Genomic DNA, 15,594 nt, shown 5'->3' with positions numbered 1-15,594 from the left:
GACTTGTCATGAAGGATTTCCCCTCTCCCCCTCTTCAGCGCTCATTGTGCCCCACCCTCTTTGCTACTTGTTTTTGTTGTTATTGCTTATTATTCAGGTTTTTTTCTCTCTTTTTTCCCTGGGTGGGGGTCGGTCTGTCCAGGGGGCTATGCTGATCTGGTCTAGGGTTGTCTGTGGGAGTACCACATGCCACTTAGCTCACCTTGTGGTCTGCATCTTCCCAAGCCATCTGGGTGCTGCCGTCTGGCAGTGGCGCAAGAGCCCTCCTGTTTCTCCGTTTAATGTGGAGTGGAGATGCTATGCACACGTGTGGAGGAGTCAAAGTTTTGCCTCTTCTCAGTGGTTTTTCCTGTAAGCTGTATCTCCAGCATCTCTCCAAGATTTTACTTTAGGAGGCATGCTTTCTGCTTCCTCCCTCTAGCTGCCATCTTGGAATCTCCCTTAATACAGTTTTAAATCAGGTATTGTGATACCTTCAGCATTGCTCTTTTTGCTCACAATTGCATTGACTAATTGGGGTCTTTTATGTTCCCATATGATTTTTAGGATTATTGTTTCTATTTCTGTGAAGAATGTCATTGGAATTTTTATGGAATTGCATTGAATTTATATATTGCTTTTGGTATTATGGACATTTTAGCAATATTCTACTAATCCATGAACAACAGAGGTCTTCATCTCCTAACTTCTATGATTTATTTCTTCAGTGCTTAATAATTTTCATATTAAAGATCTTTTACTATTTTTGATCAAATTCATGCATACATATTTTATTTTATTTTTTTCAGGCTACTGTAGATGGAATTGTTTGCCTGATTTCTTTATCGGCATGTTTGTTATTGTTATATAGAAAAGCTACTAATTTTTGTATATTGATTTTGTCTCCTCCTATTTTGCCAAATATGTTCATCAGAGCTAAGAGTTTTTTGGAGGTGTCTTTAGGGTCTTTTAAATATTAGATCATATTATTTGCAAAATAGTAATAATTTACTTCTTCCTTTCCTACTTGTAACCCTTTTATTTGTTTCACTTTTCTTATTGCTCTGCTAAGATTTAAAGCAAATATTGAATAAAAGTGGGGAGAGTGGACATTCTTGTCTCATTCCTGACTTTAGAGGAAATGTTTTCTTTTTTTTTCCATTTAATATAATGTTGTTTATAGATTTATCATCATATATAGCCTTTAATAAGTTGAGGTACTTTCCTTTTCTTTATAGTTTCTTCAGGGCTTTAATCATGAAGGGATGTTGAATTTTGCCAAAGTTTTTTTTTCTGTGTCTATTGAGATGGTTATGTGATTCTTGTCTTTCTGTTTATATGCTGTATTATGTTTATTGCTTTGTGATCCTTGCATCCCTGGAATGAAGCCAACTTGAGCATGATGTATGATCTTTTTAATGTGTTGTTGAATTCGATTTGCAAGTAGCTTATTGAAGATTTATATCTATGATTATCATGGGAATTGACCTATAATTTTCCTTTTGGCTTTGTCCTTATCCAGTTTTGGGGTCTGTGTAATTCTGGCTTCATAGAATGAGTTTGGAAGAATTACTTGCCTTTTTATTTTGTGGAATAATTTGAGGAGCATTGTTATAAGATCTTTAAAAGTCTAGTGGAATCTATCAGTGAATTCATCTAGTCCTTGGCTTTTGTTTGTTGGAAGTTTTAATATTATTATTTTAATTTTATTACTTGTTATAGATCTATTTAAACTGTTTATATCTTCTTGGTTCAATTATGGTGTGATCTTATGTGTCTAGAAATGTGCCCATTTTTCCAATTTGTTGGATTAAAAGTTTTCATAATGTTCACTAATGATCTTCTGTATTTCAGACTATCTATTGTAATGTCACCTTTTTATGTCTGTTTTTATAAACTTGAGTCTTCTATTTCTTTTGGTTAGATTAGCTAAGGGTTTGTCAATATTGTTTACTCTTTCAAAGAATCAACTCTTAGTTTAATTGGTTTTTTGTGTTGTTCATTTGGTTTTCATTTTGTGATCTTTATTTACTTTCCTTAAAATAGGGAAATACTTCTATTTTTCTACTACCCAGACAGATTTGAATTAAAGAAAAGAAACAAACCTTATGTAAGTGATCATTGCTGTTTCTCCAATTATTGCTCCTTGTATTACTTATTTCTTGGCCTATTTTATGAAAGATTCTGGGATCTACTCTGAGGAGAATAACTGCAACATTTAATTGCTTCTTTTCAAAACTAAATTCTAAGGGCTGGGTGTGTGGCTCAAGCAGTAGCACACCTGCCTAGCAAGCATGAGAACCTAAGTGCAAATCCCAGTCCACCCACCATCCCCCGAAAAACCCCAAAACTAAATTCAGTTACTCTTACCTGCGAATTGAAGAGGATGCACTGACATGCCCATATGCCAGAGTGTTGACATTGTATACTCTTTCACTCCCTAAACACTTTCTTATGGTTCCTACACAAAGACAGAAAGCAGCAAACATCAATTCCATTTAGTTAATGCTTATTTATGAAATACTAAAAAAAAACTAGAAATCTTAATTAAAGCAATATATAACCATACTTCTTTTTTTTAAACAGTATTTCCTCTTTTCTATATATGACAAGAAAGGCCTCATATGTTAAAATGGTAACTTGATCTACTCCTTATCCTTCTCTGGAAAGGAAAATGCCAGAAATTATCTAATTATGTCTCCCTATTAGGTAATAATAAATATCTACATCCATATATGTTGCCAAATCTATCTCTGTGTGTGCATGTGCATATGTTGTGTGTATAAAAAAGCCATACTATGAGAACAGTAACATGAGAGAAAATTATAATAAAAGGGACTATACAAGGTTATATATGTTTTGGAAAAGCAAGGCAGCTCAGGGCTGGCAAAATGCAGATAAGCTGCTTGGTTTTAATACAGGTTTGTCACAAAGAGTTTGTTTTATACACAAAGATTAAATACTGCAAAACTTAATTCAAAATTGTATATTCAGTATAGGAATAGCAGTGCTCATATGAAATCCCACCACTCAGGAGGCTGAGGCAGGAGGAACATTAGTTTAAGGAAAACCTGGGCTGATTTTTAAGCATTTGAATATATCTGTCCCCAGAGAATTTCAGAAGAAGATATTATATAAGTGCAAAGCAATAATTGAAGTGGATGAAACCTTCATGTCCCACAACTTTAGTCATCTAATAATCTTTTTAAAATTTATTCACTATGTTTCTTTTCCTGGTAGAAAACCAAAGTAGCCAGTGTGTCTGCAGTGAAAATTCTCCACGTGAGAAACTGCAAGGAAACAACAGCTAAAGAAGTAGAAAAGACTGGGCTCTTAAAGGCACCTTCTTGTTGGAGTGTGAAAAAGATATGTTTCAATTCATTTGGATTCAGATCCATGAGTTTCATGCAAATCTACAAGCCAATATCAAAGTAAATATAAGAAGTTTGAGTACCTTAAGAAAAAAATACCTCCTACAAGCCTGAAATCCAGTATGGAGATTTGGTGAGACAGAGACTGCTCCTGTGTGTCACTCTGCATAGTTAAAATATAAGACAGCAGATCTGCTTGTCAATCACAAACCAGAGCAGAAGCTTCTGGGTATCATCACTCACCAGGAGTATGACAGCTTACAGACAAGCATCCATTGGGGAAGTACAGACTTTCCATTTGTTTGGGGTTTTCTTTGTTGTTTCGTTTTTGTTTTGCTTTTCCTTTCTACCTCAAACCCCTAGAGCCCTACCCAATTCCACTAACCAAGAAAAAGTTCAATTAAGACTCAATGTGGACCCAGAAAACCAGTGGGGATGTAGACTGCTTCACAGATACTGAACTACTTGAGTAGAAGGGGAGAGTTGTACACTGTGGGCAACTGATGGTCCTTATTGGTGAACCTGGGAAAGAGGGCAGGCTTCCTATAACATAAACCTTAGGGGGAGTCTGTTACCCATGGGTTCTGAGCTACAATTCACCAAAAGCAGCTTTTCTACAATGAAAGCTGCCATTACAAGAAATAGCTCTGCTTGAACAGAAAGAGCTCCTAGGTTTATAATAAAAAGCTATGCCTGCCCCACGTATTGAGCCTGTGTGATTCAGAAGAAGCATCACTGGAAAAACTGCTGTGTTGAGAAAACCTGCTGGGTTGACTGAGAAGCACTGTAGTCCATCTCCACAAGCAACATTCCTGGCAGAGTTAGGAATCCTTGAGCTCCAGAAGAGTTGTAGAACTTGGACCTACACTTCTGGCTCTGGAAGGAGCTCCTACCATTGAGGTTCACACCCAGTTAGCAGCTCTGCTGTTAATAACACCCCCCCATAACATCCACAACTGACCCGTGTTCCCAGGCTGCAGCTAGAAGGGAATTGCTACAGGCCACTGCTCAGAACACACTAGGTAATCAATAGTACATAAACAGAATCAAGGACAAAGACATAATCCTCTCAATACATTCAGAAAAACCCTTCAATAAAATTCAACACTTTCATGATAAAAGCTTTGAAAAACTAAAAATAGAAGAAACATACTTCAACATAATAAAGACTATATATGATAAATCTATAGACACCATACTAAATGGGAAAAATTGAAACCATATCCTGTAAAGTATATAAAGAAAGTACAGAATTGGAATAGTATAATGAGAGCAATAAGACAAGAGAAAGAAATAAAAAGGATTCCAATACTGAAGGAAGATGTCAAATTATCCCTATTTGCATATGATATGGTATTATAAAAAAGACCATTAAAACTCTACAAAAAACCTCTTAGAGCTCATAAATACTTTCAGCAAAATAGCAGAATACAAAATCAATGTACAAAATCAGTAGCTCTTATATATACCAACAGTTCTTGAACAGGCAGAGAATGAAATCCCATTCACAGTAGCCTCAAAAAATAAAATATCTATAAATAAGCTTAACTAAAGAGGTGAAAGACCTCTATAATGAAAACTATAAGCCACTGAAGAAAGAAATCAAAGAAGATATCAGAAGATAGAAAGACCTTTCATGCTCATGGATTGATAGAATTAATATTGTGAAAATGGCTGTACTACTGAAATCCATCTATATATTAAACTGCAATCCCCGTCAGAATCCAATGAAATTCTTCACAGAGGTAGAAAATCAATCTTAAGTTCATATAAGCACAAAAGACCTCAAATAGCCAAAGCAATCCTGAGCAAAAAGCAATGCTGAAGGAATCACAATATCTGACTTCAAACTACACTTCAGAGCTATAGTAACAAAATAGCATGATACTGGAACAAAACAGACATGTAAAGTAATGTAATAGAATAGAACTGAATTCTGAGAAATAAACCCACCCAGCTACAGCCATCTGATTTTTGACAAAACTGCCAAAAACATACATTGGAGAAAAGATAGCATTTTCAACAAATGGTTGTGAGAAAACTGGATATTCACATATAGAAGACTGAATCTAGATCTTGTCTAGAGGGGGAGAGGGCAAGAGAATGAGGTAGGGAGTCAACAATATTGGAATATATTGTATGAATAAAACATAAGCAAGCCCACTAAATGCTATTGACAAATAGGGGAGCATAGGGAAAATACAGAGCAATAGAGGGGGTTACCTGATCAAAATATAATATATGCATGTAGGAAATACCATGGTAAAAACTCACTGTATAATTAATACACACTAATAAAAAAGAAATTGAAAATTCTAAGAAAATACCTACAGAATGTCTTGCCATGCATCTTATAACTAAATGGTACATCACAAGTAGTAGTCATGAGACCAGTAGAGTTTTGTTTCCCTATGATCAATATAAGTCATCTCCTTTGTCTGGGTTTAGACTCAAATGTTTTACTCTTTTTAATAGTTTCATATTTCTGCTGATATAAAATAACACAAATTTAATGGCTTAAATAACAAATTTATTATTTTACTGTTGTGGAGGTCAGAAGTCTGAAGTGGGTCTCAATGGGCTAAAATCAAGGTTTGTAGACAAAGCTGCATGTGTTTCTGGAGTCTAGAGAATTTATTTCTTTTCCTCATCAGCTTAATCCTCTGAGTTGGAGGCTCCACTCTCTGTGTCATCCTTCTTTTTTTCATGAATGATAGCACATATTTGCAGCTGAGTGGTTTTAGCAGCCCTCTGTTCTGCCTGTAGAGTTTTTGGGTGTCTTATTTGGTAGTATTTCTACCCCCACATATGTCCTTTGCATTCACTCCATTGTATAGTTTCATCTACAGATATCCTCTAGATAATCCCATCTCAACTTTTGGCTTCTATTGAGATGTATTATGAATAATACATTCAAGCTCTTCAAAGAGTCTTTCCTGTGACTGAATTAATTATGACCTTTTGATTTTTCTGAGGTATTAGTAAAAATTATGCAGGAGCAACATCTGTGACTTTTTCTATAGACCATGATTTTCTGGCAGGTAATCTCTTAATTTTAGCATTCTTTATAATCTGAATTGAGTGAGACCTTCCCAAATCTTCAAGTACTGGTTTCTCTTTATTACCCCTCCCCCATTTAGCTCTTTTTCTCTCACATATGCATCAACAATAAGCTAAGCCACAGCTTCAATACTTTGCTAGAAAATTCCTCAGCTAAAAGTCCAATTTCATCACTTAAAAATTTTGCTTTCCACGTAACTGCAGGTCACTCTTGCATCCAGCATGAAAGGGTCTGTTGACTTGACTGGAGGTGACTGGGGATTAAGAAAAAGACACAAAGACAGACATAGAGAAAGCTGGAGTAGGGTGGGTCTGACACTCCTGATGAGAGATGCCAGCAACCCCCTCTGCCTCCAAGCACATTTATTTATACAGCATGTATGGGAAAGTGGGGTGAAATGCAGGTCGCGTTCTCATGGGTCTAGTCACGTAGGCAGCAGGAACAAAGCAGCTGTGGTATGTTGTTACATAGTACAGATTATCCTAACTACATCAACGTGTCCTGTTTTTCTTGCAAGGCATCCTTGCTGAACCTTGCCTCCCCTTGGCTGGGTCTGTGCCTATCAGCCAAGAGGCCCTTGACATAGCCATGCTCATGTCAAGGTCTATTTCTACTGCCTTGGTCTCCCCTCTTGCAAGGAAGCCTTGCTGAACCTTGCTCACTTCCTTCATGCCAGGGCCTTGCCTTCTCAGCACAAAGGACATTGATATGGCTATATTCATGTCAAGGTTTATTTTCAATCTATTTAGTTACTGGTTTCCCACAGATCACTATTCTACTGTGCTCTTCTGCTATATAACAAAACATTCTCACCATTTTCCAAAGATGTTCTCCAACTGTGCCTTTAAATTGTCCATATTTTTCTCACATTTTGTTCTTGATGATTTAGACATTATGACAGTATGTATTTTCTCCACCATACTCATCTCTTTCTCCTGAACACTTACTGGTCATACATACACATTTACATGATTTACATGAGCACACACATTTCTATTAACAATCTCTTTAAGGCTTTTTCTATCATGCTCCTGAAAGTTTTTCAGTTACTTTCCTCTGCCCCATCCAATAACCATTTCCAAATTTAAAAAATATATTTACTACAGCAGTACCCCACTTCGAGGTACAAATTTTGTATCAGTTTCCTATTGCTGCTGTAACAAAGAAACACAAACATAACAGCTTAAACAATGCAAATATATTATCTTACATCTCTATAGGACAGAAGACTGAAGTGGTTCTCAGTGAGCTAAAATCAAGCAATTTCTCTCTGGAGGTTATAGAAGAAATTCGATTTCTTTGCCTTTTCCAATTTATTAAGGCCATCTTCACTCATCTGTTGATTGCCTCTGTACCTCGTCTTCAAAGCCTACACAATGTTAGTCTGAGTCCTTCTCAGGCTAACATCACTCTGGTTCATCTCTTTTGCCCCTCTCTTCCATTTTAAGGACCCCTGTAATTACATTGGTTCAAAGAAAATAATCCAGGCTAATCTATTTACTTATAAACCAGTTTATTAACAACTATTATTCCATCTGCAACCTAAATTTCTCATTTTCATGTTGCATAACATATTTACATGGACATCTTTGAAAGGCCATTACTCAGTGTATCACTCATGGAATTAGACCATAACAATAACCATGTGCTACATTTTAGACAATGAGATTAGGTTGCTTGAGAACCGGCCTGGGTGCCAATTAACTGATTTTCTTATGCTTATATTTTTCCCAAGCTAAGTCTTCATCTCTTAGAGAGAAGATTATTTTCATGTGTGAATGCATCCTTTATGCCATTCCGTTCCTTTTCATTTTGGAAAGTAAATTAATGAAAGTATAATATTTTACCTTCATTCCTCACCCACTTTCTTGCTTAGGGCTAACTTCTGCGTCAAGTATGGCCATCTCTTACCAAAATATGCTTTGTTCTTGTTATAGCCAACCAAGGGTTAAGGTAAAGAAACACCTTGTTACCCTTAGATAAGGTCAGAAAGCAAGAAACTTCCTTGAGATAATAGCACATCTATTATTGTGCTGATTTTACAAGTGAAGGAACTGAAGTTCAGGGAGGTTCTGGCTATGTAGATAATGAATACAGAGCCAGAATAAAATTCAGCTTTCTGGAATGCACCCTCTCCTTGGCCAGTTGTTTTTCACTTTTCTGATTTAACATTGTCTCTCTCTGATCTGGACTTTACCAACAGGTTCAAAAAGGCTTAATCCCAAGAGCAAAAATTGAAAAGAAAGGAAATTTAGTTGTCACCAACACTTTTTAAACTGTTCTTTTGCACCCTCCTTCCCTTTCCTTATTTTATCTTCAAATCTTTCCTTCTTCTCATCCCTTACCTCTGTGTAGACATAAAGCCAATAGAATTCTTTAAAAAGAAACACTAACAAAATTGAATTCCAATATGTCTTTATAACTATTGTGAGAGTTGCTGCTCAGCACATTTAAAGATCCTGAGATTTAAGAAAGATTGGAATGCAGAGGTGGACAAAGATTTTTTTCTGGGGGGGGAGTTGACAGTATCAAGGAGGCAACAAATTGTGGAAAACAGATTCCTATGTCACATTGCCTAAGTAGGGAAGTCTTAAGAGAATGTTATTTTTGAATCTTAATCTGTAAAGTATATAAACAATTACAAAAAAATTGTATCTACACAGCTTTAGGGTTTTTTGTGTGTTTTTCCTGTTTTCTCAACTAAATAATTTATAGCTAGAAGGCAAGAGATTTGTTTCTCAGTATGCAGTAAGGCAGTGGTGGAGAAATAAAAGAAACTAATATTTATCGAGCAATAGATGGGTGTTAAGATTTATCTTAGACACTTTACATAAATTTTGTGAGGTGTGATGATGACTATTTACTGATGAAGAAAAGTTAAGTAAGTCTTGCAATATTATATAACCTCTAAATAATAGATCCATTTTCATAAAGAATTAAATAGTGTGAGTCTATTTCTATGTCTTTTTTATTTCAACCTATACAAATATCCAGAAAAGTTGTTCATATTAATGGGGTTCAATACATATATACATTGTATAATGTTTAAATCAGGTTAAATGTATTTATGCCTTCATCTATCAATTCTTTGTGGTGAATGCTTTCAAAATCCTTTTTTCTATCTTTATGAAATGTACAGTACATTATTATTTAAAATCATTATACTATACAATATTACACAGGAATTTCTTGCTCCTATCTAACTGTAACTTAGTAAGCACTGATTAAATTTTCCCCATCCTTTCCCCAGCTCCCTTGTCCCTGGCCTCTGGTTGCTATCAGTCTACTTTCAACTTCTGTGAAATTTATTTTTATTAGTATATATTGATTGTACAAAAGGGTTTCATTGTAGTATTTCCATACATGCATATAATGTGCTTTGATAAAATTTACATCTTCTATTACTTTTTTATCCCTATCTTTACTTATCCCTTTATTTTTAAATAGTTTTTAGTGGGTTTCATTACACTATTTTCATTCATTTATATAATTACTTTCATCATGTTAATCCTCTATCACCCTCTTCCCGTCTATTGGTTGCCCCAAACAGTTTCACTTTTGTAATCATGTCATGTTATCATTTTTAAAGATGTAAATCCTGCATATTAGAGAAAACATATGATAGTTTCTGAGCTTGGCTTATCTTGCTCAACATGATGAGACCCAGTTCCATTCACTTTCCTGGAGACATAATTTCACTTTTTTATGGCCAAATAATACTTCATTGTGTATATATACCACATTTTTAGTATTACCTTTTTCCTATGATAATATGGGGAGAAGTAGACCATTAGTCAACTCTATGCTGACTTAGCAAAAGGGTCCAGATTGATGATGATCAAACAATATTCTGTTTTTTACTTAATTGCAAAGTGTATTATCTTCGCAATGCCTCTATTGTCTGACAAAATAGAATACAAAATATCTAAGAACAAATAAGCTTTAGTATAGAAAATTAATGTTAGTTGCTAACATTAAGGTCTATTTTTCTCAGAAAAAAAGCACAAATGTTGTGCTTTAAAAGTTAGCACACTGGGGAGATTCCAAGATGGTGGCTAGAGGGAGGAAGCAGAAAGCATACCTCCTATAGTGAAATCTTGGACAGACGCTGGAGACACACCTTGCAGGCAAAACCACCGAGAAGAGGCAAAACTTTGACCCCTCCACACCTCCAGCAGGTGCAGAGCATCTCCACTTCACATTAAACGGAGAAACCATGAGGGCCCCCGGGCCGCCAGTCACCCACGCCCAGATGGTTTGGGAAGACGCGGACAAGAAAACAACCGAACTACACCTGCATGCTAAAAAACTTACTGAAACTGTATTGCATTTGAACTTGGGACACTTTGTGGGGTTTTTTTGTGTGTGTGCAATTTTGTTCTACTTTATGCGTCCCCTTTGATGAGAAAACGACAGAACAACATCTGAGGCACCATCTCCAGGACTGGAGGCTGAGACAGAAACCAAAATTATTAAGACTGAAACTTCATTGCATTTGAAATTGGAGGGTTTTTTTAATCTATTTTTCATTTTTTTTCTTTTATTAATCATATGTGCATACAAGGCTTGGGTCATTTCTCCCCCCTACCCCCACCCCCTCCTTTACCACCCACTCTGCCCCCTCCCTCTTCCCCCCACCCCCTCAATACCCAGCAGAAACTATTTTGCCCTTATTTCTAATTTTGTTGTAGAGAGAGTATAAGCTATAATAGGAAGGAACAAGGGGTTTTGCTGGTTGAGATAAGGATAGCTATATGGGGCATTGACTCACATTGATTTCCTGTGCATGTGAGTTACCTTCTAGGTTAATTCTTTTTGATCTAACCTTTTCTCTAGTTCCTGGTCCCCTTTTCCTATTGGCCTCAGTTGCTTTTAAGGTATCTGCTTTAGTCTCTCTGCATTAAGGGCAACAAATGCTAGCTAGTTTTTTAGGTGTCTTACCTATCCTCACCCCTCCCTTGTGTGCTCTCGCTTTTATCATGTGCTCATAGTCCAATCCCCATGATGTGTTTGCCCTTGATCTAATGTCTGCATATGAGGGAGAACATACGATTTTTGGTCTTTTGGGCCAGGCTAACCTCACTCAGAATGATGTTCTCGAATTCCATCCATTTACCAGTAAATGATAAAATTTTGTTCTTTTTCATGGATGCATAAAATTCCATTGGGTATAGATACCACATTTTTTTAATCCACTCATCAGTGGTGGGGCATCTTAGCTGTTTCCATAACTTGGCTGTTGTGAATAGTGCTGCAATAAACATGGGTGAGCAGGTGCCTCTGGAGTAACCTGTGTCACAGTCTTTTGGGTATATCCCCAAGAGTGGTATTGCTGGATCAAATGGTAGACCAATGTCTAGCTTTTTAAGTAGCCTCCAAATTTTTTTCCAGAGTGGTTGTACTAGTTTACACTCCCACCAACAGTGTAAGAGGGTTCCTTTTTCCCCACATCCTCACCAACACCTGTTGTTGGTGGTGTTGCTGATGATGGCTATTCTAACAGGGGTGAGGTGGAATCTTAGCTTGGTTTTAATTTGCATTTCCTTTGTTGCTAGAGATGGTGAGCATTTTTTCATGTGTTTTTTGGCCATTTAAATTTCTTCTTTTGAGAAAGTTCTGTTTAGTTCACTTGCCCATTTCTTTATTGGTTCATTAGTTTTGGGAGAATTTAGTTTTTTAAGTTCCCTATATATTCTGGTTATCAGTCCTTTGTCTGATGTATAGTTGGCAAATATTTTCTCCCACTCTGTGGGTGTTCTCTTCAGTTTAGAGACCATTTCTTTTGATGAACAGAAGCTTTTTAGTTTTATGAGGTCCCATTTATCTATGCTATCTCTTAGTTGCTGTGCTGCTGGGGTTTCGTTGAGAAAGTTCTTACCTATACCTACTAACTCCAGAGTATTCCTACTCTTTCCTGTATCAACTTTAGAGTTTGGGGTCTGATATTAAGATCCTTGATCCATTTTGAGTTAATCTTGGTATAGGGTGATATACATGGATCTAGTTTCAGTTTTTTGCAGACTGCTAACCAGTTTTCCCAGCAGTTTGTGTTGAAGAGGCTGCTATTTCTCCATCGTCTATTTTTAGCTCCTTTGTCAAAGACAAGTTGGTTATAGTTGTGTGGCTTCATATCTGGGTCCTCTATTCTGTTCCACTGGTCTTCATGTCTGTTTTTGTGCCAGTACCATGCTGTTTTTATTGCTACTGCTTTGTAATATAGTTTGAAGTCAGGTATTGTGATACCTCCTGCATTGTTCTTTTGACTGAGTATTGCCTTGGCTATTCGTGGCCTCTTGTGTTTCCATATAAATTTAACAGTAGATTTTTCAATCTCTTTAATGAATGTCATTGGAATTTTGATGGGAATTGCATTAAACATGTAGATTACTTTTGGGAGTATAGACATTTTTACTATGTGATTCTACCAATCCATGAGCATGGGAGGTCTCTCCACTTTCTATAGTCTTCCTCAAACTCTTCAGAAGTGTATAGTTTTCCTTGTAGAGGTCATTCACATCTTTTGTTAGGTTTACACCTAGGTATTTGATTTTTTTGAGGCTATTGTAAATGGAATTGTTTTCATACATTCTTTTCCGTTTGCTCATTGTTAGTGTATAGAAATGCTAATGATTTTTCTATGTTGATTTTATATCCTGCTACCTTGCTATAGCTATTGATGGTGTCTAGATGCTTCTGAGTAGAGTTTTTTGGGTCTTTAAGGTATAAGATCATGTCGTCTGCAAATAGGGATATTTTGACAGTTTCTTTACCTATTTATATTCCTTTTATTCCTTCTTCTTGCCTAATTGCTCTGGCTAGGAATTCGAGTACTATGTTGAATAGGAGTGGAGATAGTGGGCATCCTTGTCTAATTCCTGATTTTAGAGGGAATGTTTTCAGTTTTTCTCCGTTAAGTATAATGCTGGCTGTGGGTTTGTCATATATAGCTTTTATAATGTTGAGGTACTTTCCTTCTATTCCTAGTTTTCTTAGGGCTTTTATCATGAAATGATGTTGGATCTTATCAAAGGCTTTTTCTGCATCTATTGAGATGATCAAGTGGTTTTTGTCTTTGCTTCTGTTAATGTGGTTTATTACATTTATTGATTTTCATATGTTGAACCACCCCTGCATCCCTGGGATGAAGCCTACTTGGTCGTGGTGAATAATCTTTTTGATGTGTTGTTGAATTTGGTTTGCCATTATTTTGTTGAGGATTTTTGCGTCAATGTTCATTAAGGAGATTGGCCTATAATTCTCCTTTTTGGAGGTGTCTTTGCCTGGTTGTGGGATAAGTGTAATACTGGCTTCATAAAATGTGTTTGGCAGTTTTCCTTCCCTTTCTATTTCATGGAACAGTTTAAGGAGGGTTGGTATCAGTTCTTTAAAGGTCTGATAGAATTCAGCAGAGAATCTATCAGGTCCTGGACTTTTCTTTTTGGGGAGACTCTTGATTGCTGCTTCAATTTCATTTTCTGTTATAGATCTATTCCGGTGATTAATTTCCTCTTGGTTCAGTTTTGGATGATCATATGTATCTAGAAATCTCTCCATTTCTTTAAGATTTTCAAATTTATTTGAATATATGTTCTCAAAGTAGTCTCTGGTGATTTCCTGGACTTCCATGGTGTTTGTTGTTATCTCCCGTGTTGCATTCCTGATTCTACTAACTTGGGTTTTTTCTCTCCTCATTTTAGTCAGGTTTGCCAGGGGTCTGTCAATCTTGTTTATTTTTTCAAAGAACCAACTTTTTGTTTCATTAATTCTTTGTATGGTTTTTTTGGTTTCTATTTCATTGGTTTCAGCTCTTATTTTTATTATTTCTCTCCTTCTACTTGTTTTGGGATTTGCTTGTCCTTGTTTTTCTAGGAGTTTGAGATATATCATTAGGTCATTGATTTGGGATCTTTCAGTCTTTTTAATGTATGCACTCATGGCTATAAACTTTCCTCTCAGGACTGCCTTAGCTGTGTCCCATAGGTTCTGGTAGGTTGTGTTTTCATTTTCATTGACTTCCAGGAACTTTTTAATTTCCTCTTTTATTGCATCAATGATCCATTCTTCATTAAGTAATGAGTTATTTAGTTTCCAGCTGTTTGCATATTTTTGTCTTTACTTTCGTTGTTGAGTTCTACTTTTACTGCATTGCAATCAGATAGTATACTTGGTATTATTTCTATTTTCTTATATTTGCTGAGGCTTGCTTTGTGCCCTAGGATATGATCTATTTTGGAGAAGGTTCCATGGGCTGCTGAGAAGAATGTATATTGTGTAGAAGTTGGATGAAATGTTCTGTAGACATCTACTAGGTCCATTTGACCTATTGCATATTTTAGATCTTGGATTTCTTTATTGATTTTTTGTTTGGATGACCTATCTATTGATGATAATGGGGGGTTAAAGTCTCCCACAATCACTGTGTTGGTGTTTATATATGCTTTTATGTCTTTCAGGGTATGTTTGATGAAATTGGGTGTGTTGACATTGGGTGCATACAGATTGATGATTATTATTTCCTTTTGGTCTATTTCCCCTTTGATTAGTATGGAATGTCCTTCTTAATCTCGTTTGATCAATGTAGGTTTGAAGTCTACTTTGTCAGTGATAAGTTGCTATTCCTGCCTGTTTTCGGGGGCCATTGACTTGGTAAATATTCTTCCTCAACCTAAGTTGAGGTTACTCTCTACTGTCTTGCTTTTTCTTTTCCTGTGGTTTGGTGCTGCCTGTCTTTTCATGGTTACGTTGGGTTTCACTTTTTGTGTGCAGGATCCCTTGCTGAATCTTTTGTAGTGGTGGCTTTGTGGTCACATATTGTTTTAGTTTCTGCTTGTCATGGAAGACTTTTATTGCTCCATCTATTTTGAATGAAAGTTTTGCTCGGTAGAGTATCCTGGGGTTGAAGTTATTTTCATTCAATGCCCAGAAGATCTCACCCCACGCTCTTCTTGCTTTTAATGTTTCTGTTGAGAAGTCTGCTGTGATTTTGATGGGTTTACCTTTGTATGTTACTTGTTTTTTCTCTCTTACAGCCTTCAATATTCTTTCCTTAGTTTCTTAACTTGTTGTTTTAATGATGATATGTCGTGGGGTAGTTCTATTTTGATCTGGTCTGTTTGGTGTCCTGGAGGCCTCTTGCATCTGTATGGGAATATCTTTCTCTAGATTTGGGAAATTTTCTGTTAT

General features: G+C 36.2%; 1 long non-coding RNA gene across 1 annotated transcript in view; it reads right to left on the bottom strand.

Annotated features, from left to right (window-relative positions):
* Positions 1-2,098: 2,098 nt before the first annotated feature.
* Positions 2,099-15,594, bottom strand: part of LOC141419875 (uncharacterized) — a 36,387-nt gene continuing 22,891 nt past the window's right edge. Inside the window, exon 3 of the long non-coding RNA XR_012444594.1 lies at positions 2,099-2,440. This is a non-coding gene — a long non-coding RNA (uncharacterized lncRNA). The remainder of the gene's footprint in view (positions 2,441-15,594) is intronic.

This window comes from Castor canadensis, chromosome X (genome assembly GCF_047511655.1).
Source record: "Castor canadensis chromosome X, mCasCan1.hap1v2, whole genome shotgun sequence".
In the NCBI taxonomy this organism is placed as follows: Eukaryota; Metazoa; Chordata; class Mammalia; order Rodentia; family Castoridae; genus Castor; species Castor canadensis.
This window is presented reverse-complemented; position numbering and strand designations above follow the sequence as displayed.